Consider the following 25,272-nt stretch of genomic DNA (forward strand, 5'->3'; position numbering starts at 1 on the left):
ATATGGTTTGCAAGTACTTTCTCCCAGTTTGCAGAGACTTTTGCAGGGGAAATTTTGAAGAAATTCAATTTATTGGTTTTTTTTTTCCTTTTATGGATTGTGGGTTTTATGTCATTTCTAAGAACTCTTCAACAAGCCCTAGTATACCTCACGATTTTCTCCTACAATATCTTCTAAAAGTTTTATGGTTTTAATTTTTACGTTGATGTCTGTCATCCATTTGAGTTTAACTTTTAATTAGGTGTGAGGTTTAGGCTGAAGTTCATTTGGCAGCGGGGAGGGGGCGGGGTGAGCGGGTGTCAGAGCTATGGATATCCAGTCAGGCCAGTGCAGGGTAATTAAAGGGTGATCCTCCTTCCTTTGAATTGTTTTTGCACCTTTGTCGAAAATCAGCTGGCATATTTGTGAGGCAATTTCTGAGTTCTCTGTTCTAGTCTATTGTTCTGTGTCTGTTCATCTACCAAATCCCACAGTCTTGATTACAATAGTCAGTAGTCTTAAAATTGAATAGAATGATTTCTCCCACTTTATCTTTCTTTCTCAAAATTATTTTATGTATTATTCTGGTTCTTTTGTCTTTCCATATATTTTGGAATAATCTTATTTATATCTAGAAAACATCCTGCGGGGATTTTGATAGGAACTGCACTTAAACTGTGTATCAATTTAGGGAAAATTAATCTTTTTTTACGTTGATTCTTACAATCCATGAATGTGACGATATGTGCTTCTCCATTTATTTTGCTCTTCTTTAATTTCTTCACTAACATGTTCTAGTTTTTAGTATAGAAATATTGTATATGTTTTGTTAATTTACACGTATTTCACCTTGTGGTTTTTTTTTTTTTTTTTTTTTTTTTTTTTTTTTTTTTGAGTCATTGTATTCTTTTCTTTTTCTCTTCTTTGTTTTTCTGGCAGGGCCTTGTTCTGTTGCCGAGGCTGAAGTGCAATGGTGCGATCATGGCTCACTGCAGCCTTCAACTTTTGGGCTCAAGCAATCCTCCCACTTCAGCCTCCCAAGTAGCTGGGACCATAGGTGCGTGACACCATGCCCAGTTAATTATTTGAATTTTTGTAGAGATGTGGTCTCCTTATGTTGCCTAGGCTGGTTTCGAACTCCTGAGCTGAAGTGATTGCTCCCGCCTCAGCCTCCCAAAGTGCTGGGATTACAAGTGTGAGCCACTGTGCCCAGCCCAGTATTCTATTTTTAATTTCCACATGCTCATTGCTAGGATATAGAAATAAAATTGATATTGGTAAGTTGATCTTGTACCCTGTGACCTGCTAAACTCACTTATTAGTTCTAGGACATTTTATTTTTTTGTAGATTTTTGGGAATTTCTACATACACTATCGTGACATCTGGAAATAGTGAGTTTTATTTCTTCCTTTCTGATCTGTATTGCTTTTCTTTCTTTACTGAGCTAGTTAGAATTTCCATTATTATTTTGCTTTTCGTTGTGTTTTGTTTTTTAAGAAGCATGCTTAGATTTACCTTTAATTTTTAATTTTTATGGATACATATTTGTTGTATATATTCATGGGTTACATGTGATATTTTGATACATGTATATGATATATAATGGTCTCATCAGGGTATGATCTTGTATAATCTCATCAGGGTAACTGAGATATCCATCACCTCAAACGTTTATCATTTCTTTGTATTGGGAACATTCCAAATCTACTCCCCTAGTTATTTTGAAATGTACGATAAATGATTGTTAACTATAGTTGCTGTATTATGCTACTGACTACTAGGTGTTATTCCTACTATCTTACTGTATTTTTGTACCCCTTAAAAAACCCCTCTTTAGGCTCCCCACCTCCCACACTTCTCAGTCTCTGGTAATCATCACTCTACTCTCTACTTCCATGAAATCAAATTTTCTTTAGCTCCCACATATAAGTGAGAATACGTATATTTGTCTTTCTGTGTCTAGCTTATTTCACCTAATATAATGTCCTCCAGTTCCATCCATGTTGCTGCAAATGACAGGATCTCCTTATTTTTATGGCTGAATAATATTTCATTGTGCATACATACCATATTTTCTTTATCCATTCATCCACTGATGGACACTTAGGTTGATTCCACATCTTGGCATTGTGAATAGTGCTACAATAAACACGAGAATCCAGCTATCTCTTTGATATACTGATTTTTCTTTCTTTTGGACCTATCTCTCACCATATACAAAAATCAAATAAGAATGGGTTAAAGACTTAAATATAAGACCTGTAACTATTAAAGTACTGGAAGAAAACATTAGGGAAGTGCCCCAGGATTGGTTTGGGCAAATATTTTTTTAGTAAGACTTCAAAAGCACCCCAAACAAAGAAAAAATGATCAAATGGGATCACATCAAGCTAAAAAGCTTCTGCACAGCAGAGGAAACAATCAACAAAGTGAAAAGAAAACCTACAGGATGGGAGAAAATAATTTGCAAACTATTCAACTGACAAGGGATTTAATAACCAGAATATATAAGGAACTCCAATAACCCAATAGAAAAACACAAACAAACATACACACACACCTCCCAAAAATCCAATTTAAAAATGGGCAAATGACCTGAATAGATAATTCTCAAAAGGCATACAAATGAACAAGGGAATATATTTTCAAAATGCTCTCCATCACTAGTCATTAGAGAAATACAAATCAAAACCACAAAGAGATATAATCTCACTCCAGTTAATAACGGCTATTACCAAAAAGACAAAAATAATGGATGTTGGCAAGGATGTGGAGAAAGAGGTACACTCATACATTTTTTATGGGAATGTAAATTAATACAGCCACTTTAGAAACAGTATAGAGGTTCCTCAAAAAACTAAAAACAGAACTGTCATATGATCCAGCAACCCAATACTATTTTGATAGCAGTGGTGAGTGCAGATATACTTACCTGGTTCCTGATGGCAAGGAGAAATCATTCAGTCTCTCACCATTAAGTCTGATGCTAGGTGAAAGTTTAGTGCGTATCTTAAAAAATCAGCCTTGAGGAAGTTACTCTCTATTAGTGAATTGCTGACAATTTTTAGGAAAAATGAATTGTTGGATTTTCTAAAATGCTTTTTCTTTGTCAATCAGTATGATATGACTTTTATTCTTTAGCCTGTTGATACAGTGGATTACATTGCTGGATTTATGAATGCTGAACCTACATGGAATAAATTCCCCTTGGTCATGGTGTATAACATTTTCTACAACACTGGATTTGATTTACTAACGTTCTGTTGAAGACTTTTATGTCTATGTTCATGAGACATATTAATGTGTAAGTTTCTTTCGTGTACTTTGGTTTCGGGATGAGGGTAAGACTGACTTCACAGAATTAATGGAAGTTGTTTCCTCTTATTTTCTGGATGAGATTGTGTAGAAATGCTGTTCATCCTTCTTTGAACAATTGTTAGAATTCTTAATTTCTTTTATAAGAACTTCCTTTGGCCATTATTTTAGGATAGGTAGGCTAGAAACAAATTCTTAGTTTTCTTTCTTCTGGAAATGTCTTGATTTACTCTTCATGACTAAAGGGTATTTTATTTTCATTGGGTATTTAATTCCAGGTTGATGAGTCTTTTCTTGCAGCACTTGAAATATATTGTGGCCTCTATGGTATCTAATGGGAGAGCTTCTGTCTGTCATTGCTTTGGTATTCTCTATAGGTAAGGTGTCATTTTGCTCTGGTGGGATTCAAGATTTTTTGTTCTGTCTTAAGCTTTCAGAAGTTTGAAAACGGTTGCTTTGGCCGGGCGCGGTGGCTCAAGCCTGTAATCCCAGCACTTTGGGAGGCCGAGACGGGCGGATCACGAGGTCAGGAGATCGAGACCATCCTGGCTAACACGATGAAACCCCGTCTCTACCAAAAGATACAAAAAAAAACTAGCCGGGCGTGGTGGCGGGCACCTGTAGTCCCAGCTACTCCGGAGGCTGAGGCAGGAGAATGGCGTGAACCCGGGAGGCGGAGCTTGCAGTGAGCCGAGATCCGGCCACTGCAATCCAGCCTGGGCGACAGAGCGAGACTCCGTCTCAAAAAAAAAACCAAAAAACAAAAACAAACAAACAAACAAAAAAAAAAATGAAAACGGTTGCTTTGACTATATCTTCTCAGGGGGTTGCTCAGCTTCTTGAATCACTGAATCTGTGGGATTGTCTCCCCCACCCCCAAATTTGGGACATTTTCAGCCATTGTATCTCTCAACACTTTTTCAGTCCCTCTTCTCTCTCTCTTCTGTGATTACAATGACACATATTTAAATCTTTTGTAATAGTCCAACAAGTGCCTAAGACTGTTTTTTGTTGTTGTTGTTTTGTTTTTCAGTATATTTTTCTCTGTCATTCAGACTGAATAATTTCTATTGTTCTATCTTCAAGTTCCCTGATTCATTCTTCTGTTATCTTTATTTTGCTGTTGAGTTCATCTACTGAGGTTTGTCTTTTTTAAAGTCCATGTACTAAAATTTTCAGTTTTAAAATTTCCTATTAATTTTTCTTTGTATCTCTGATTTCTTTTAGAGATTTCCAATTTCTTTGCTAACGCATCCTTTTTTTCACTTGTTCTAAGCATGTTCACAATTGCTCACTGAAACATTTTTAGGATGGCTGTTTAAAAATCTTCGTCAGATGATTCTAATAGCTGTGCCATCTTGATGTGTGTTGATTGTCTTTTGTCACTCAGGTTGTGATTATTACAGTTCTCACTATGACAAGTGATTTTCAGTTGAATCCTGGATATTTTGCATATTATGTTATGAAGATCTGGGTCTTATTAAAATCTTCTGTTTTACCACATATAGGTGGAAGTCCAGGTTCCACACTCAGATTCCACTGATACCTGGGGTTGAGGAGTTTGCTGCCACCATGGGCTAAGTGACAGTTCTAGCTCCACATTAAGCTTTTACCAGTACCACTCTGGGAGAGATTGGGTGCCCAATTACTTCTCTCCAAATGTCCTCCATTGAGACCACTGATAGATAGGTATCATTGTTACTGTTGGGTGGTGATAAAAACCTGACTCTTCATTAGGCTTCCTCTTGATACCACACCATTTGTTAGGGGAGAGGCACCTCATTATCACTCATTAGGGGTGGAAATCTAGGCTCCCCACATGGTCTCTACTGACTGAGGGTAGGTACTAGGACATTCCCACTCCCCGTTCATCTTACCATTCTGTCAGGGAACTAGAGGTCTTATTACAGGCTGGCAAGGGTGGAAGTCTCTCTAGTTGGCCTTTGCTAGTAGGGGTAGAGCTGTAGTCTCGTCTGGTATTTAGCTACAGTAGAGTGGTTATTGTTTAAAAAACTTTGTCAGCCAGGCGTGGTGGCTCACACCTGTAATCCCAGCACTTTGGGAGGCTGAGGCGGTCGGATCACCTGAGGTCACAAGTTCAAGACCAGCCTGGACAACATGGCAAAACCCCGTCTCTACTAAAAATACAAAAATTAGCCGGGCGTGGTGGCGCGCACCTGTAATTCCAGCTACTCAGGAGGCTGAGGCAGGAGAATCGCTTGAACCTGGGAGGTGGAGGTTGCAGTGAGCCAAGATCGTGCCACTGCACTCCAGCCTGGATGACAAGAGTGAGACTCTGTCTTAAAAAAAAAAAAAAAAAAAAAAATCCTTACTAGGCTGTCTGTTCTTCAGGTGAAGAAAGAGTGGATTTATATTGAGGCTTTTTTGTTTTGGTCTGTGCCCTTTGGTGTTTCCAGTTTGCCAGTTTCTCTAGCATCTGGTCTAGGATGTACGCAGCAAAAAGAAAACACAGGGAACTTACCTCCATGTTGATTCCTTGGTTCCATGTTCCCTAGAGAATATATCATCTTCGTTTCAACTTTGTGGGTCTTGTTATGTTTTGTTTATATATTTTTTCCAGAGTTGGATAGGAAAAATACATCTACCCTGTCTACTACTTCTTTCTGGAAGTTCTCAATTCTCGTATTTTTTTTTTTTTATCTATTGTGATTTCTTAATGTACAATCACATTATAAGAAAAAGAAATAATTTGATCACCTCTTTTACAATATGAATAGCACTTATTTGGTGGTGGTCTCTTATATGAGTTGCTAAAACATCAAGAGCAATATTGAGTAATAATCTAAATAAGTAACATCCCTTTCTTTTTCCTGAAGTGACTTTACCATTTTGCCTATCAGAATAATTATGGCTTTTGATAAGTAGTTTTTTAAAAATCATATTTAATAGCTTCTTTCTCTCCCTATTTTACTTTGGATTATTCATAATGCCTCTCTCTGCCTTATTCCCCAGTCAAATCCATTACCTATTCTTGTTACCATTTTAAGTACATTTTTATTCCATTCTATTATCTTTTTCTCTGTTTTCCACCATCTTGTTAGATGGGAGCATGAAGAGTGGGAGAAATTAGAAAGAAGGTCAAGTAAGAAAGAAAGGGACTGAAGAGGAAGAGAGGGAGGAAGAAAAGAAGAAAGAATATAAAAGGAATAAGAAAAGATTAATAAAAATAGCAGCTGGAAGTAAATGGAATTAGGAAGATAAGGAAAAATAAGATAATGGAGAAATAACAGATACTAAGTTGGAGCAGAAAAAGCAAGAGGAGGCTGGGTGCGGTGGTTCATGCCTATAATCCCAGCACTTTGGGAGGCTGAGGCAGGTAGATCACCTGAGGTCAGGAGTTTGAGACCATCCTGGCCAACATGGTGAAACCCAGTCTCTACTGAAAATACAAAAAATTAGCTGGGCGTGGTGGCAAGTGCCTGTAATCCCAGCTACTCTGGAGGCTGAGGTAGGAAAATCGCTTCTACTCAGGAGGCGGAGGTTACAGTGAGCCAAGATCTCACCATTGCACTCCAGCCTGGGCAACGAGAGCGAAACTCCGTCTCAAAAAAAAAAAAGAAAAAGAAAAAGAAAAAGAAAAAAGCAAGAGGAAAGAGAAGAGGATGTAAGGTAGAAGAGCGTGAGAGGTAGTGGGGAGTATATAGAGGGGTGGTATGGACAGAATGTTTGTGGCCTCACCAAATTCAGATGTTGAAACCTAAATTCTCAGTGTGACTGTACTGGAGATGGGGCCTTTGGGAGGTAATTAGGTCATATGGGTAGAGCCCTCATAATGAGATTAATGACCTTATAAGAAGGAAAAGGAGAAAGCTTGCTTCCTCGGTCTACTCTCCACCTTGTGAGGACACAAGAAGAAGATGGCTATCTGCAAATCAGGAAAAAGAGGGCCCTCAACAGACAGCAGATCTGCCAGCCTCTAGAATGGTGGGAAGTATATTTCTATTGTTTAAGCCACCCAGTCTATGATAGTCAGTTATAGCAGCTCGAACTGACTAAGACAAGAGGTTAAGGAGTAGATAAGGAGGGATGAAAAATAAACAAGGAGAGGGGTAAAAAAGAGGAAGGAGGGAGTAGAGGAAATAACCAGGGAGAAAAGAGAAGTATTTGAAATAAGAGGGCCAGGGACAGGAAGAAGAAGAAATGAAGTAGAATCACACTTCACCAATGACAGTGATTTCGTTCTGCAGAGAAGTTGTCCTTTCTTCTTCTCAGATTCTCAGTTCCCTTTATGTTGGTACCCACCAACATGCCAGAGGTCATTTCTCACATCTCACTCTGGCCTTGAGGTAAGACCACCGTGGTTTTTTACTATAAGAGACATACACCCCAAGTTTTGAGTAGATAAATTTGTTTGAGATACTCAGTGTTTATCTCACACGTTCTGTTGATGATTGTTCTGTAGGTATGGGTATTATCTGACAAACTCCGGTATGCAGGATATGTAAGTTATTTTCTCTGCAACTCAACATAAATTCTATGTCAAGTTTCCATTCCACTGAGTGGTGGAAACTTAATCTCCAGCAGTATGGAGTCCCCCTCTCACTCTCTGCTTTGGGGTTGTATTTAAGTTCTACGATGTTAAATAGTGTCAAAACATCAGGATGGGGAACATATGTTGGGTGTCATGTATCCATGTTGGCATACATGTCATATTTGTTCACCAATGTCTGTTCAAGCAGGTAGTTGTTGAGTGAGCTTCATTCTTTACTGTAAAGCTGCTTTGGGTCCAACTCTCTCTTTGGGTATCATATATCACTCATATATGTGGAAAACATTCTGCTGTTCCTATGATATGCTGAGGTCTGTTAATCTCTGTGAGGCTGTCTTTGTCTCACATATACTCCCATAATACCCTCAGCTGAGGGAAACCACATGAAGAGGCTACAAATAATTATAGACACCACACAGACAATTCTGTTTTGTAATCTTGTCCTCTCTGGCCTTAGCCAGAAGGTGAGACACAAGAACACATTGCTTAAGGATCTTACAAACCTATCTGGCATTTCTTCCCATCCCTAGAATATGGGGCTTACAGTTCCTCCTTTTTATGGAATCCACAATATCTACTGACTCTATGCTTCCCCATGCCTTTCTTCCACCACAGAATCAATGTGAGGCTGGAGGCACCAACAACCAGAAAAAAAAAACTGGACAAACTAAAAATCAACCACTTTTTTGGACCTGTCATAGAAATGAAATTTCAGGGCAAATCATCACCCTAAAATCTTGATGGATAGGCAAATCTGGAGTCACATATGCATAACTGGAACATCAGATGAAGAAGAGAAAGAGAATAAGCAGAAGAAATATCAAATAATGGCTAAGAATTTTCCAAAATTAATGACAGACACCAAATTACAGATCCAGGAAGCTCAGAGAACACCAAATATCTTACTTATAATAGAACAAGAATAATAATTACAGCAGCTTTCATCAGAAACCATGCAAGCAATAAGAGTAAAGTGAAATATTTAAAGTGTTAAAAGAAAAATGACTACCACCCTAGATTTCTACATATAGAAAAAGATCTTTCAAAAGTAAAAGAGAAGGAAAAAAAAAGTAAAGGAGAAGTAAAGACATTCTCAGATGAACAAAAATGGAATGAATTGATCACCAATAGTCCTGCTCTGCAAGAAATATTAGAAGATTTTCTTCAGGCAGAAAGAAAATGATATAGGGCAGAACTTGGAAGTACATAAAGAAAGGGAGAGCACTGGAGAAGGAATAAATGAAGCTTTCCTTCAAAGAGGAAATCAAATCTCCAATTACAGAATATTTGAGGATGCTGTAATTAAAGGAAATTTATGTATCTTTCCATTATAAAGACAGCTATATGCAATTAACAAGAGAAATATCTTAAACATAAAGATACAGCAAACATGAAAATAAAAGGATGGAATAAGCTATGACATGCAAATAATAAAAAGATGATGTATTAATATCATAGTACTTTAAAGCAAAATATAATAAAAACAAAATCATAGCATGAGATTATAACACCCCTAAGTAAAGGGTAGAATAACCATATGAAATAATGGGTCCTTCTTGAAGCCTCTACATTGATAATATACACTGAGGCCCAAACATAAAGCTATATGGTGCCTCAGAATAAACACTTCAGAATTCTTAAATCCCTCATCCATGTTTTCTAGACTTGAGTCAACTTGATTTTATCTTCTTTATTTATATATGTATAAGAATTTTAAAACATTTTAAAAGTATACCTAGTAAAGTACTACACATTGTGATAAGTTCTGGAGAAATAATGACAGCAAAAATACATGTATTACCTGCTTTCAAGGATTAATGGATCTGAGTCCAGTCAGATTTCCACAACTTTAAGAAAGTTGGCTGAATTTCTAATGCCAATTTGCATCATAAGAGCAGGCAAAGTGACATCTTAGGATTATATCAAATGCATTCCTATGGCTTCAGTATGTATTTAACAATAATGAATGACATTCGAACTCTGCTGGAACGACCATCCATGATTACTACATTCATAGAGTTCATCGCTGCTAACAAATTGTGATGTTAATAAGATCTGAAGCTTGGCTAAAGGTTCTTCAATGTTCTTCACATGTTTTCTCACCATCGGAGGCTTTCTTGGTGACTTGTAATCTCTTATAGACTTAAATAGGTTACACCTTCCTTCATATTGCACAATTCCCTTCCAGTTAATTCCTCACCCCCATCACCACAGCAACTCACATTCCATTAATAAGCAGAAGGTTATCAGAAGAGACGAGGGAAGGAAGCCTGCAAGCAGAACCCCAATGCACAGTTTGGGAATGTTTGTTTGGTACTGCATCAGATGACCTTACCATGTGAGCTTTTGGTATCTTGTGACATAGAGTCCCTCTTTCATTTGCACTGGAAAATTTCAAGACATATCTGAATGCTCTCAGACACCTGGGATATGATTTAGTGCCATATGTATCCTCAATGTTCAGCATCAATATAAACCTCATAAACCACTTAATTTGGAAATCATGGAACATTAACAACAATTAAAACAGATATGTAGCTGGACTCAGAAAAGTCATGAGTTCAGCTACACAGTATGACATTTCCTAATTTCATTTTATAAAAGAAAAATCATCTGAAAAACGTTGGGAAAATGGTCCAAACCAAGTCTAACATCACAAACATACATGCACAGTTGTAATTAATATACTACATCTGAGACTCTTTTTTGTATATAATGTTTTATCACAATTATCTTAGCATAACATTTTCTATGACATTGAAAAGTCTTTGCAAAATTGTTTATGATAACGTGTAATATCCCATCATATAAACTTACCTACTTGACCAAGTAACAAAAATCTTGTTTCCATTTATTTTTGTTCACTAGATTATCATTGTGGTGATTTTCCCCCAACAAACCTCTGTGCATACCTCCAATTATTTCCCTATGGTATATTATTAGAAATGGAATTACTAGTTCAAAGGGGTATGAACTATTTTAAGGCTGTTATTCAATAATACCAAAATGCTTTCCAGAAAGGTTTTTGTCAACACTAGTAATGCAGAAGAGTTCTCACATACCTTTAATAGTGCTGAACATTTGCTTTAAAAATCTTTGCCCTTTTGATAGACAAAATGATGTTTAATTGATTCAAACTATATTTATTATTATTATTAATGATGAGAAGATACTCTCAGTGTTTCTTAATCATTTGTATTTTGCTGTGAGAGTTCTTTGTACATCAAGGTTATTAACCTTGTATCTGTCACACTTGTTGCAAATGCTTGGTGCCTTGCCTCTTAGTCTTATTTATGAATTCCTGATCTAGGAAAAAATGCAATCTATGACTTTCTTTTCCACTATCATTTTCTCCTTTTAAAAAAATGCTAGGGATGTCCTTTGCTATTGAAAAGCCAAATAAGTATTCCTTTTACTAGAAAACAATTCAGAAATGTATATTTAGAGCCTAAAATATATCTATACTTTCTTAGTAATTTACCTTTAAAGACTATGCTTTAAATTGGGAGTGATAAAAAATCTGATTTAGATGTTTTTAATGACAGAAGCATGCTTCTATTATAATATTAAATGAGAAAAGATAATACAAATTTAGCAGGTTATTGAATTGAACTTTCACCCTTTCCTCACAATTTTGGTTAAAGCCATATAGCCTTAAAAAAAAAAAAATAAATAAAGTAAAGAAAAGAAAAAGTTACCCAGTACCTCCACATTCTAAAGAGAACATCCCAGGAGATCTGAGCACAATCCTACAGGCCTTACATGGGGAGAGCACACTGGTCATGCTACTGGTATTCATTCCATTCCTTTTCAGCCCATATGTACTCAGAAAGCTAGAAAGAATTAGATAAGAATTTACAGTGTTGTGAGTCCTTGGCTTGGGAAAGAGTGTTTTCCTCTCTCTTGAGGAAGGAGAGGGGCATGCAACTCCCTCACCAAAGTCGTGTGAGGAGGAATCCAAAGGAATCACTTACACAGATTGGGGGAGTCTGCATGGGATAAGAACAGAGTGGAGTATCACATTTTTTATATTCAACAGTTTCTCTCCAGGTTGAAATTTCTCATGATTACTCAGGTTTGATTTGTTCCTAAAGGCTTTTTTCCACTGACTGCATTCCTATGGCTTCAGTATATATTTAACAATAATGAATGACATTTGAACTCTAGTTGAAAGACCATCCACAAAGTCAAGTGAATGTGAAAAGAAAAAAAAAGAAAGACCATCCATGAAAACTACATTCATAGAGTTTATCTCTGCTAATGAATTATATGATGTTAATAAGATCTGAAGCTTGGCCAAAGGCTCTTCAATGCTCTTCACACATTTTCTCACCATCATGGCCTTTTCTTGCTGATTTATAGTCTCTGAAATTAGTCTGAAGCTATGGTCATGTGACCCACACTATGAGTGTGAGTGTGGGCTTGTCCTATGTATGCTTTCATCCTCCCGTAGGATGTCTGAGATTAGAGCACAATTACTCTAACACTTAGTATGTCTTGGAAGCCCCCTGGCTGGGAACCAATCCTGTGAATATCTACCCCAAGCCTTAAACATCTATCCTTTAAAAGAAGGTTAATCTCCTTTTCTAACTTGTCTTTATGCTCAGAAGTTTCTTGTGATTAGAGTAATGAGGAGTTATCCTTGTAATACATGGCCACATTCCTCTGTGACCCAAATTGTTCCTCAGATCCCTGATTTTGAATACATTTCTTATTCTCAGGCTCTTCTCATTTGATTAAAAAAAAATTATAACTGTCACTCATTTGTGATACTTGGCAGTAATGAGAAGGTCAAACAACTGTAAAAGAAAAGAAAATAATTATCTAACAGGTCTCCGCCATATAACTTCCTAAGAGGCAAGCTGGGGACAGGATTTTGCCCTCCAACCTGACAAAAAACACTTCAGAATGGACAGAATATATGAAATAATGGTCTTTCAAGACACTGAACATTAGGCAATGAAGAACAGTAATCCCTGAGAGATGAGGAAAAAAGAAGTGAGCACTTACTGCTTGAGAGGTTCCAGTTTGTGGAACAGCAAGGGAGAATGTAGTCAGAATCCAGGGGATTCCCTGAATTCTGGGGTGACAGAGATGAGAGACCAGAAAGACCAAGGTAGCTAGAGTTCACAGAGCAGAGTACCCAAAAAGAGAGAGGTACACAGGGAGAACACTGGAGATCTTTGAAGGATTGCCATTAAGTATTAGGCAGAGTACTGATCAGTGAATTCATAAAAGGAAATTGCCCGAGGCTGGGGAAAGAGTCACCTGAAAGGATTAAAGGGAACAAGTGCCAGAAGCTCGAACAGGTTTGGGGACCATGCTGTTCTCACCAGCTAAAGTGGAAAACTTCCTAATTCATGTGGCATGGGATACTCAGATGGGTCTTGCCTCATCAGTCAGGGATAATTAGCTTTATGCAAAAAAAACTGCTGTGGTCCTGCCTAACAAATCATAAAAGCAAGACTAAAAAAGATCTAACTGTTTCCAAAGAAGTGCATTTCAGAACAAAGCTCAGGTAGCTTTGTAGGAATATAAAAATATCTAGCACCAAAAGACAAACCTTCAACAAAATTTTACCAAAAGGTAAAATTCACATTGCCTGGCATCAAATTAAACAAACAAACAAACAAAAAACACAGGCATACGAAGAAGCAGAAAAATAGGATCCATCTTGAGGAGAAAAATCAATCAATCCAAATTTACCCAGAACTTACATATTTAATAGATGTTATAATTAGCAGGTAAGCACATTAAAAGCCATCATAACTATATTCCATGTGTCCAAAAACTTAGAGGAAAGAATGGTCATGTTAAGTAAAAACATGAGATCTATTTATTAAGGCCCAAGTCATACATCTAGATATAAAAACTATATTTGAGAAGAAAAAAATACTAGATGATATTTATTACTAAATATTAGTGAACTTGAAGACATAATAGAAAAGATTCTAAATGAAATAAAATACATTTTAAAAGATAACAGAGCATAAGTCCCTTTGTTCATGCTGTTTCCTCTTCTGGAAACACTTTTACCCCATCCCACCCACAGATCCTTCAACCAATGAATTCTGAATCTGTCTTCTGGTTTCACCTCCATCATTACTTCCTCCCTGCTTTTACTTCCCTGATTAGGTAAAGACCTCTTTTAACCTATCCACAGAACCATGTACTTCCCCTCCATAGCACTTACCAGAGTGACAACTTCACAAATATTTGTGTCTGCGATTACTGTCTATCTTCCTCACAAGACAGTAGCTTTATGAGGGCAGAGACAATATGTCTATTTTTGCTTACCATGGTATCCTCCAGCATCTCAAACTCTGCCAGTCATATCCCATCTGTATCTAGCACCTTTGTGATTTTCATCTATTAATTATACTCTCTCTCCCAAATCTTCAACCTCTCCTTCTCTACTGGTTATATCCTACCAACATCCCCTTTTCCTTACTAGGAAATTGTTTTTTCTTACCATGTTCTCTCAGCTACAGATAGTGGTGGCTATGTGTCACAGTTCTTTCCCATGGGATGTATTTGGCAGTCATTGGACAGGATTTTTGGGAAAGCTCTGTAAAAGGAGACTAATTCCACTGACAAGGTATTTTTGCCCTCTCCTCTTCCTCATTCTTTCTACCTGAAACATAAAAATGATGGCCAGAGTTGCAGCAGGCATCCTTCAACCAGAAGGCACCTGGAAGATGACAGCTATACACCAAGGACCATGGAACAAAAAAAATACATAAGGGGACTGAGACACTGATAAAATTCTGAAGGTCCTGGGCTTGTTTCAGGTGAAGAAAAGATATCCCTTAATTATTTTAAGCAACTCATTTTTAGGTCTTTGTTACTCATATCCAAAGGATATTCCAAATACCCATCCTAAAACATGAGATGCCCCTACCCCAACTTCTCTCTCTCTCTCTCTCTCTCTCACACACACACACACAGTCTGACACACTAACTCATTCACACGACTCTCTCTGACTCATGATTATGACTATGACTTATGAAGTATGATCTCCACATATTGTCCCAGTTCTCCAAACTATCATATTCACACTTTACCCTTCAATCCTGCTGATATGGTTTGGCTCTGTGTCCCCACCCATATCCCATCTCAAATTGTAATGCTCATAATCCCCACATGTCAAAGGAGGGACCAGGTGGGAGGTGATTGGATCATGGAGTCGCTTTCCCTTATGCTGTTCTCCTGATAGTGAGTGAGTTCTCATGAGATCTGATGATTTTATAAGGCAGTTTTCCCTACTCTTGCTCCCTCTCTCTCACCTGCTGCCATGCAAGATGTGCCTCTTCCCCTTCCACCATGATTGTAAGTTTTCTGAGCCCTCCCAAGCCATGCAGAACTGAGTCAACTAAACCCTCTTTCTTTTTATGTATTTTTATTTTTTGACAATGAAAGAAAGCAAGTTTATTTGAGCAACAGTGTACAGCCAAGTGACTGTTCCATAGACAGAGCAGGGCCACCCCATAGGCAGATTGGTCCAGAGTAGCACTTGTGGATTGCTGGCTACCTATATTTATACCCATTCTTAATTATGTGCTAAATAAGGGGTGGGTTATTCATACTCCCTAAATAACGGGAGTATGGAAAAAGGGAAGAGAGTTCCCAGAATTATATAAGATAACTTCCAGGTCATTGCCATGGCATTTGTAAAATGTCATGGTACTGGTAGAAGTGTCTTATGCAAGTGCATTATAATTGCTGGTCCTACCCAGCTTTGGCCAGTTTCTTTGCTACATACCATTTAGATAGACAGGGTCCTGACCAGTGCTCAGAAAACAAGACCTGCTGATCACCTACCTCAAAACAAACCAAAACATTAATTGTGAGAATATTCTAGAAAGACAAGTTGTTAAGAAAGAAGATACTGTAAAGACTCAAACAGAAATGTAGCATAACATGTAAAGAATGAAATAAGAAAATAGCAAGGAAATATAGCAAAGATGCTAAATCGGTGTAAGGTAAGAGTTAAATGAACCCAGAGAACAAATGATAAAGTCCTTTAGAAAGCACTATGATGGAAAGAATGGGGTGTTCCTGGTGGAAGGCCTGGCATAGGTAATGTTTTGTTAGCTTTCCAAAAAGATTAAAAGATTATGCCCAAAATATTCCCTTGAGAAGTGGCAGGTGTAAGAGGACTCTGGAAATCAGTATAGTAATCCAGCTTCCAAAAAATAATTTTTAAAAAGGAGTCTCTTCTTGAGGAGAAATGGAGATCCAAAACAGATGTTCGAGCACATCAGAGGCCCCTACTGTTCTGCATCTCCAGAGGCAGAATCTTATGCAGTCTGGGCTCCCGTTGTCACCGAGGCCATTAAGCCATCTCTGAGCACCTGCTGGGGGGCCACACACAGCCTGAACCCTCTCCAGGAGTGTGCTGCCAAGCACTGGAGAGATTTAATTTTGTTTTATTCTTATCATGATCATGTTTTATTAATTTATATCTTTCATTCCTCTATAACAAGAGGTCCATTTGTCATCTGTGAAATACCTTAAGCCAGACCTATACTGTTTTCACATACCATGTAATATTTGATATGATTAAGAAAAGTCGTGCTTGCTTTGACAGCATAAACGCTAAAATTGGAACGGTGCAGAGATTAGCACATGGCCCCTGTACAAAGATGACACACAAATTCATGAAGCATAAAAAAGAAAGAAAAGAAAAGCAGTAAACTGGTGAGTTAACAGTTAACTGGAAAGGTATCACTTTGAAGGCAATCCAATGTATTACCCTTCTACATATCAACCTTACCACCTGATTCTAAATTTAAATATTTGCTGTTTACCAACAGGAAATTACAACTCCATTTACATGTGTCTCTGGGGAAAGAGCATGCAAAGAATGGTCACATCTTTATATATGCAAGGCAAATATCTGGAACAAAACAAAACAATTCTGGAATCCCACATGACATTAATATTTTAGGAATAGAGCACAAGATCCCCAAAGAACACACACAAACACACACACCCCACATTATAGAAAAAGAAATCACATACACATCAATTTTGAGTAAGATACAGCAATATATCTCAAACTACTTGTGCAAAACCTGTTGTTTTTTTGTTCGTTTTAATTCATTTCAATCAATACTTTCGTGAAATAAGAGTTTGTTTCTAGAAAAACTGATATTACAGTAAATTATAATACAAAATACAAGCCTCGCTCTTTAAATTATTGATTCAGCATAAATAAAATCACTCTAAAATTGCAGTAAAAGTTCCCAAACACTTAGGCTAAGTTCTGTATTTAGTTCATGGTAGACTAGATCACCAACCCACACTTGTCCAAGGACGATATTTTTAATACACTGAGACAAAGCGTCTAAAAATGGATATCTTAGCCCAGCACGGTGGCTCACCCTCCTAGTCTCAGCTACTCAGGAGGCTGAGGCAGGAGGATCCCCCGACCCCAGGAGTTTAGGCTGCAGTGAACTATGATAGCGCCACTGCACCCCAGCCTGGGCACCAGAGAAAGACTCCATCTCTTTTTTTGTTTTGTTTTGTTTTGAGACAGGGTGTTGCTCTGTCACCCAGGCTGGAGTTCAGTGGCGCAATCTTGGCTCATTGCAACCTCTGCCTCCTGGGTTCAAGCGATTCTCCCACCTCAGCCTCCCAAGCACTGGGACCACAGGTGCCCACCACCACACCGGTCTAATTTTTGGTTTTTTTTGTGTGTGTGTGTGTAGAGACAGGGTTTCGCCATGTTGCCCAGGCCGATCTCGAACTCCTGAGCTCAAGCGATCCGCCCGCCTCGGCCTCCCAAACTGCTGGAATCACAGGCATGAGCCACCGCGCCTGGCACATACCCTGTCTCTTAAAAAAAAAATTAAAAATTAAAAAATCATAAAAATGGAGATCTTCCAGGCCAGGAGCAGTGGCTCACGCCTGCAATCCCAGCACCCTAAACCCTCTTTCTTTTTAATAAATTATCCAGTCTCAGATATCTCTTTATAGCAGTGTGAAAATGGATTAATATGCCCACTAACATGCACACTGTCTCTATCGCTACTATTTCCACACATACTCTGTCCTATCCTGTACTATCATAAATAAAATGTCTTTAGACCAGAACAGATACAGTACCCATGATACCCACTGTCAAATACAACTAACTTAAATCAATCCCCATTATCATACACACCATCCCCATCACTTACATAGTCACACCCCAATTAATCCCTACACTACACCCTTACGCAGTAACTAGCCACACCCACTATCATACACACAGTCCATGTCTCCATTATCAAACTTGTATCATCCTCCAAATCTCCTTCCACACATTCTCATACCACCTCAATTTCATACATACTCACAACCAATAACCACATCAGCTCTGCTCTCACACACATATATTCCCCATTCCTCACTGACACTCAGAAACTGTGCATTTTCCCATCATATACTTTATCAACAACCCTATTCAGACCCTCATGATTTCCCCACTTCAATCACATTTTCATGGACTGTGATTACCCGTGCTCACTGTATCCACCTGTCCTCACAGAGACACACTTCTCATTTTCCCCAGCACACACAGACACACAGACATACACTAACCTTCTCACCTCCATCATGTACCCATCTTCCATAATGACATTACACTTGCCCCATTCCATCCTCCCTCTACTTCAACATGTCCCATCCACATTTTCACACAAACAATGATCCCAGTGTCCCATCATCCCGTCCTCTCCCTCCCCATTCTCTCGAACAACCATATGCACACACATGCACAATTCTTGTCTTTCACATACACTGTGACCGTAACTACCACTGTCACATACATTCTGATCTCTTTCTGTCACTGTCACTCACATTGCCTCTGTCTTCATGATCACAATGATTTCATACCATCCTCACACTGTCCCCATTGACACCATTATCACACATACTTTGGCCACGTACCTCCACTACCTCACTATCACACAATACTCTCCCTATTTCTCCATCAAACATATGACCCACATCACTTAGGATTTTATATCTGTGGTGCCCATTCCCTGCTATCTCATTTTCCTTCTCTCTTTTCTTTCCTCTCCTCTCCTTTCTTCTCCCCCACTCCTATCTTACTCTCTCATACACGCACACACACACACACACACACACACACACTTACTCTCCTGTTATGTGGATCTTACATCAATCCAGATATAATAGAGAAGTTTCTCACTTGAAGCCTCATTGCAGAGTTCTAGTAGGTGTTAAGTGGAGAAACATATCATGCTCTAAATGTACAATGTTTGGTGTTCCCATTGGTAGAGAGTGGTGAATGGATTCCTTTTGGTACATCTGCCTCAGAAGCATTTCTTCATGTTTTGTTATAGCATTTAGATGGGGTTTTAAAATATTCTATTGATATGTCATTAATATGATATTCTGTAGTTGAGCTATCTGTACTACAGTCTTCCTAAAATATCCTAATACCTTTCCTGTCACAGCAAAATTATGATATTTTTGGTCCCGAAGAGATAGACAAGTTCAAGCACATGGCGATACTGAATATATCACTGAGCTGTGTTAGAGGGAACACTTAATCTTTACTTCTCATGTTTCCAAGTGGAAGAACTTCAAACAGACTAACACTTCTGCTTTTCTGTCCACAGAAGGAGGAATGAGTTATATGACTAGTATGTTTGGAAGAAACATCTGAGTATGCTTGTGTGATGGTTAATACTGAGTATCAACTTGATTGAATTGAAGGATACAAAGTATTGATCCTGGGTGTGTCTGTGAGGGTGTTGCCAAAAGAGATTAACATTTGAGTCAGTGGGCTGGGGAAGGCAAATATACCCTTCATCTGGTGGGCACAATCTAATCAGCTGCCAGCAAATATAAAGCAGGCAGAAAAATGTCAGAAGGAGAGACAGGCCTAGCCTCCCAGCCTATATCTTTCTCTCATGCTGGATGCTTCCTGCCCTTGAACATTGAACTCCAAGTTCTTCAGTTTTGGGACTCGGATTGACTCTTCTTGCTCCCCAGCTTGCAGATAGCCTATTGTGAGACCTTATGATCATGTAAGTTAATACTTAATAAGCTCCCCTTTATTTTTATGTGTATATATAGTTCTGTCCCTCTAGAGAACCCTGACTAATACAAGCTTGGTTGGGGCTCTTGCTCTCTGCCCTTCGTCTACATGCTTACAGATAACATATCATGCATCAAGTGGCCCACTTTTGGCCCAGAGCCTTGTGGTTTTTCAGCATTGCTTATGGTGGTCTAGGTAAATCTGCTTAATTCTGGGCCCAATATTAAGAAGTCCACATTAAAGCCATATTCTCTGAAGTGTTATCAGTAATAAAGATGATGTTTTGAGTTCCATTTACCTGATTTCTACATCTTTCAATTTCAATTGTTTCTGAACCTAGTCAGGGAAGATGAGTGCTATTTATTGATCCCTCACAACTCCCACACAATGGATCAATGAAATCATATAAATTCTCTTTACTCATGTTATCCATGTTTTACCATAAACAGGTTTCTAGGTGGAGTTTGTTTTTGATTAGCATTACCAGCAAACACTGATACAAATTAACATCAAGTCTAAACAAGGATATTGCATTGCCACTACCCCAGATTCCTCTTTTCCCTGAACTAGGAATTCAAATTCTGAATGGGTAGAGTTACCATGGTACAGTAGGTGAAAATTAATCAGGAGTAGAAAACACTCTTTGATTAAAAACTTTATAATTTAGTCTTATAGAATGCTCTTGTTAAAAACAGATTATGTAGAATTACATCTAACAGTCATTTTTGCTCTTTCTTTTTTCTTTTTGCCAGCTAGCTTTGTATTAGCTTTTGAGCCCTTGCATATAAACTTAAATACTGTGCTTGTCTGCTCTCAGTGAAAGAACAATATTTCAGAGTGCAATTTGTGTCCAAGGCGACTAGGCCTAAATATTGAAATTTTCACAGTTTTATCCGCGGACAATCAGTGCTGTAAAGAAATGGCAACTTTTCGCTGGAAATAAAGCAGTGTGAAGATCAGAATTCACATGTGACCTCTTTTGCATAGTAACACCATTCATATCTGCACATAGTTGATATTCTAGCAGTACTGACTCAAATACATTCCAATCTACATCAAGGCCCACAAAGTGATCATTAATTAATAAAAACAAACATTAAAAAGTTTCAGCAGTCAGAGAGAAAGAAAACAAAGCTATTAGACAAGATATGTAAAAACTGACTAAAAAGTAATAAGAACACCTGAGGAAAACGCAGCACATACACACAAAAACTTTCTAGAGCTCAAAGCTTTAAAAACAAATTCTATATTAGTCCATTCTCACACTGCTATAAAGAAATTCCTGAGACTGCATAATTTACAAAGAAAAGAGGTTTAATTAGTTCATGTCTCCACAGGCTGTACAGGAAGCTTGGCTGGGGAGGCCTCGGGAAACTCACAATCATGGCAGAAGGTGAAAGGGAAGCAGGCACATTTTACATGGCTAGAGCAGGAGGAAGAGAGAGAAGGGTGGAGGTGCTACACACTTTTAAATAACCAGATCTCGTGAGAACTCACTATCATGAGAATAGCAAAGGGGAAATCTGCCCTCTTGAACCAATTACCTCCCACCAGGCCTCTCTTCCAACATTAGGGACCACAATTCAACATGAGATTTGGGTGGGGACACAAATCCAAACTGTATCAAATTCCAATTAAACAATAAAATGAAAAATGATGTCAATGATAAGCCCTGAATTACTTGACTAGAAAATCAAGTGCAAGATTTATATCAAGGTACTCAGCAAAAAAATCCATAAAGCAATAGATTCAATGAGATACAAGACAAGATATTTAGAGGATAGTGTCAATGAATCTAAAATGTGAATATGGGAGATGGATGGGGAGTTAAAGGAGAAAAGAAATAGAAGGAAGAGAGGCAATACTTAACTAAATGATAGAAGAAAATTTCTCTAACCTAAAGAAAGGGCTACCTGAATTCTAGACAAGATTGAGTGCCTGTTCATCCATCCATTCACTAATTTATGTAATCATACATTAATTTAATCAACTCATCTAATGAGGACTTATTACACAGCCAGCACTATTCCAGGCACTTGGGGTATATCAGTGAACAAAACAGACAAAAATCCCTGTCTTTGTGGAGCTTACATTCTAAGATATACTCAGCACACCCTGATTAAATTCTTGAATTCAAGGAAACAAGAAAAAAATTACAATCTTAAAGAGAAAGAGAAACAAAATTCAGAAATTTTCAATGATAAAAACTCTCAACAAATTAGGTATAAGAGGAATGTACCCAAAAGCAGTAAAGGCCGTATATCACAAGCCCATGGCTAACAACATACTCAATGGTGAAAAGTTGTAAGCTTTTCCTCTAAGATTATGAACAACACAAGGATGCCTACTCTCACCATTCCTATTCATCATAGTATTGGAAGCCCTAACCAGAGCAATTAGTCAAGAAAAGGAAATAAAATGCATCCAAATTGGAAAGGAAGAAGTGAAATTATATCTGTTTGCAGATGACATGATTGTATATACAGAAAAACCTAAGGACTCCATAAAACAAACTGTTAGAACTAATAACTGAATTAAGTTACATAATATACTATCAGCATAGAAAAATCAATAGCATTTCTATGTAATAACAGTAAATAATCCAAAAGGGATATTAAGAAAATAATCCTATTTATAATAACATCAAAACCAATAAAACACTTAGGAATAAATTTAACCAAGGAGGTAAAAGATCTGTACACTGAAAACTACAAAACAATAATAGAAGAAATTGAAAAAGACACAAATAAATTGAAAAGTATTCTGTGTTCATGGACTGGAAGAATTAATATTGTCAAAATGTCCATGCTAACTAAAGCAATCTGCAGATTCAATAAAACCCCTATTAATAACTAAAAGCAATCTTGAATAAGAACAAAGTCAGAGGCATCGTACTTCCTGATTTCAAATTATGTTACAAAGCTATAGTAATCAAAACAACATAGTACTGGCATGAAAACAGACACATAGACAAATAAATAAAATAGCCCAGAAACAAATCCATGCGTATACAGTCAACTAATCTTTGACAAAGGTATCAAGAATACATAACGGGGAAAGGATAGTTTCTTCAACAAATGGTGTTGGAAAACTGAATATCCATTGCAGAAAAAAATGAAATTGGATCCTTATCTTACACACACACACACACACCCCCCTCAACTCAAATTGGAAATTGGATTAGAGATTTAAATGTAAGTTCTAAAACATACAACTTCTAGAAGAAAACATGGGAAAAGGTCCTTTACATTGAACTTGACAATGACTTTTTTTGTTATTACACCAAAAAGGCAGGCCACAAAAGCAAACATAAAAAGGTGGGACTACATCAAACTACAAAGTTTCTGCACAGCAAGGGAAACAATCAACAAAATGAAAAGGCAACCCACAAGGCCGGGCGCGGTGGCTCAAGCCTGTAATCCCAGCACTTTGGGAGGCCGAGACAGGCGGGTCACGAGATCGAGACCATCCTGGCTAACCCGGTGAAACCCCGTCTCTACTAAAAAATACAAAAAACTAGCCGGGCGTGGTGGCGGGCGCCTGTAGTCCCAGCTACTCGGGAGGCTGAGGCAGGAGAATGGCGTAAACCCAGGAGGCAGAGCTTGCAGTGAGCAGAGATCCGGCCACCGCACTCCAGCCTGGGTGACAGAGCGAGACTCCGTCTCAAAAAAAAAAAAAAGAAAAGGCAACCCACAGATTAGGAGAAAATATACACAAACCATATATCTTATAAGGGGTTAATACACAAAATATATAAGGAACTCATATAGTTAACTCAGTAGTTCTAAAAAAAACCACACAAATAACCCAATTTAAAAATGGGCAAAGGACCTGAATAGGTATTTTTTTCCAAGGAAGACATACAAATGCCCAACAGGTATATGGAAAGTGTTAAACATTTCTAATCTTCAAGGAAATGCACATTAAAACCACAATGAGATGCCATCTCACACTTGTTATGATAGTTATTATCAAAAAGTCAAATGATAACAAGTGTTGGCAAAGTTGGCAAAAAGTGGCAAAAGTGAACCTTATACATTGTTGGTGAGAGTGTAAAGTGGTACAGTCACTAGCAGAAACAGTATGGAGGTTCCCCCACAAAATTAAGAATTGAACTACCATAAGATCCAGCAATTCCACTTCTGGGTGTATATCCAAAGGAGATAAAATCACTATCTTAAAGAAGCATCTCCCCTGTTCATTGCTGCATTTTTAGCAATAGTTACGATAAGAAAACAATCTACGTGTCTGCAACAGATGCATGAAGAAATTGTGTGTATACACACACACACACACACACACAATGGAATATTGTTCACCCTTGATAAAGGAAATCCTGCCATTTGCAACAATACAGATGAACCTGGAGGACACTATGCTAAGTGATATAAGCCAAACACAGAAAGACAAATACTGCATGATCTCACTTATACGCTGAATCTTTAAAAAGTTGAACTCATAGAAACAGAGTGGATGGGTGGTTACCCAAGGTCAGCCAGTGTGTGGGGGAAATGGAGAGATGGTCAAAGGATACAAACTTGTGGTTGTAAGATGCATAAGTTCTGGAGATCTAATGTACAGCATGGTGAATACAGCTAGTAATAATGTATTACAACTTGAAATTCATTAAGAGAGTAGATCTTAAGTATTCCCACAAAAAAGGTAACTATAAATTGACGGATATGTTAATTAGCTTGACTGTAGAAATCATTTCCCAATGTATATTTGTATCAAAATATCATGTTGTACACCTTGGATATGTATAATTTTTGTCAACTATAACCCTAATAGAGCTGAAAAGAGAGAAAGTGTCACCTGCAGTAGAAAAATTTAAGTGTCACCTGCAGTAGAAAAATTAAATTAGACAGACAGGACTTTCATCAGTAACACTAAATTTCATGACTTCATTCACTAATTATCCCAGAAATGGCTTTACAGTTCTCAGAGAAGCTAAAGTCAGTTTTTTGACTCAGAATCTGTTTTCCTGGGAGACTATCTAACAGGAGCAACATACCTTTTTCTCATACAACTAGATTTGTGTCTGCTTTTCCATTTTTTCAAAACTAAACAATATGTTAAAAACATATAAACAAGTGATAAAAAATATACGAAAACCAAAGAAATTGTTAATACAAAAATCAGGGTAGCATTATCTCTAAGTGGAGGTGGACAGGAAGGTGTGATTGGAAAGGGCACTAAAGTACTGACAATGTTCTATTTCTTGTCCTGGTCGATGGGTCTGGAGGCATTATTTCATTTTTATTATTTTAAATGTAAATATTAATTAATTCAACAAATAAATGTCTATCATGTATCAGGCACTATTCTAGGCACTGGAAAAACAGAAATAAATAAAATAGATAAAAATGTGTCCTTATGGAGCTCACAAAGTAGCCAAGAAATAATAAAAC

General features: G+C 37.7%; 1 protein-coding gene and 1 non-coding gene across 3 annotated transcripts in view; one reads left to right on the forward strand and one right to left on the reverse strand.

Annotated features, from left to right (window-relative positions):
* MAGED1 (MAGE family member D1) overlaps positions 1-25,272 on the reverse strand; it is a 107,846-nt gene that overhangs the window by 14,375 nt on the left and 68,199 nt on the right. The window lies entirely within an intron of this gene.
* Positions 16,381-16,486, forward strand: LOC112616702. The gene has a single exon (XR_003117734.1). It is a non-coding gene; the product is annotated as a U6 spliceosomal RNA (small nuclear RNA).

Source organism: Theropithecus gelada, chromosome X (assembly GCF_003255815.1).
Source record: "Theropithecus gelada isolate Dixy chromosome X, Tgel_1.0, whole genome shotgun sequence".
NCBI lineage: Eukaryota > Metazoa > Chordata > Mammalia > Primates > Cercopithecidae > Theropithecus > Theropithecus gelada.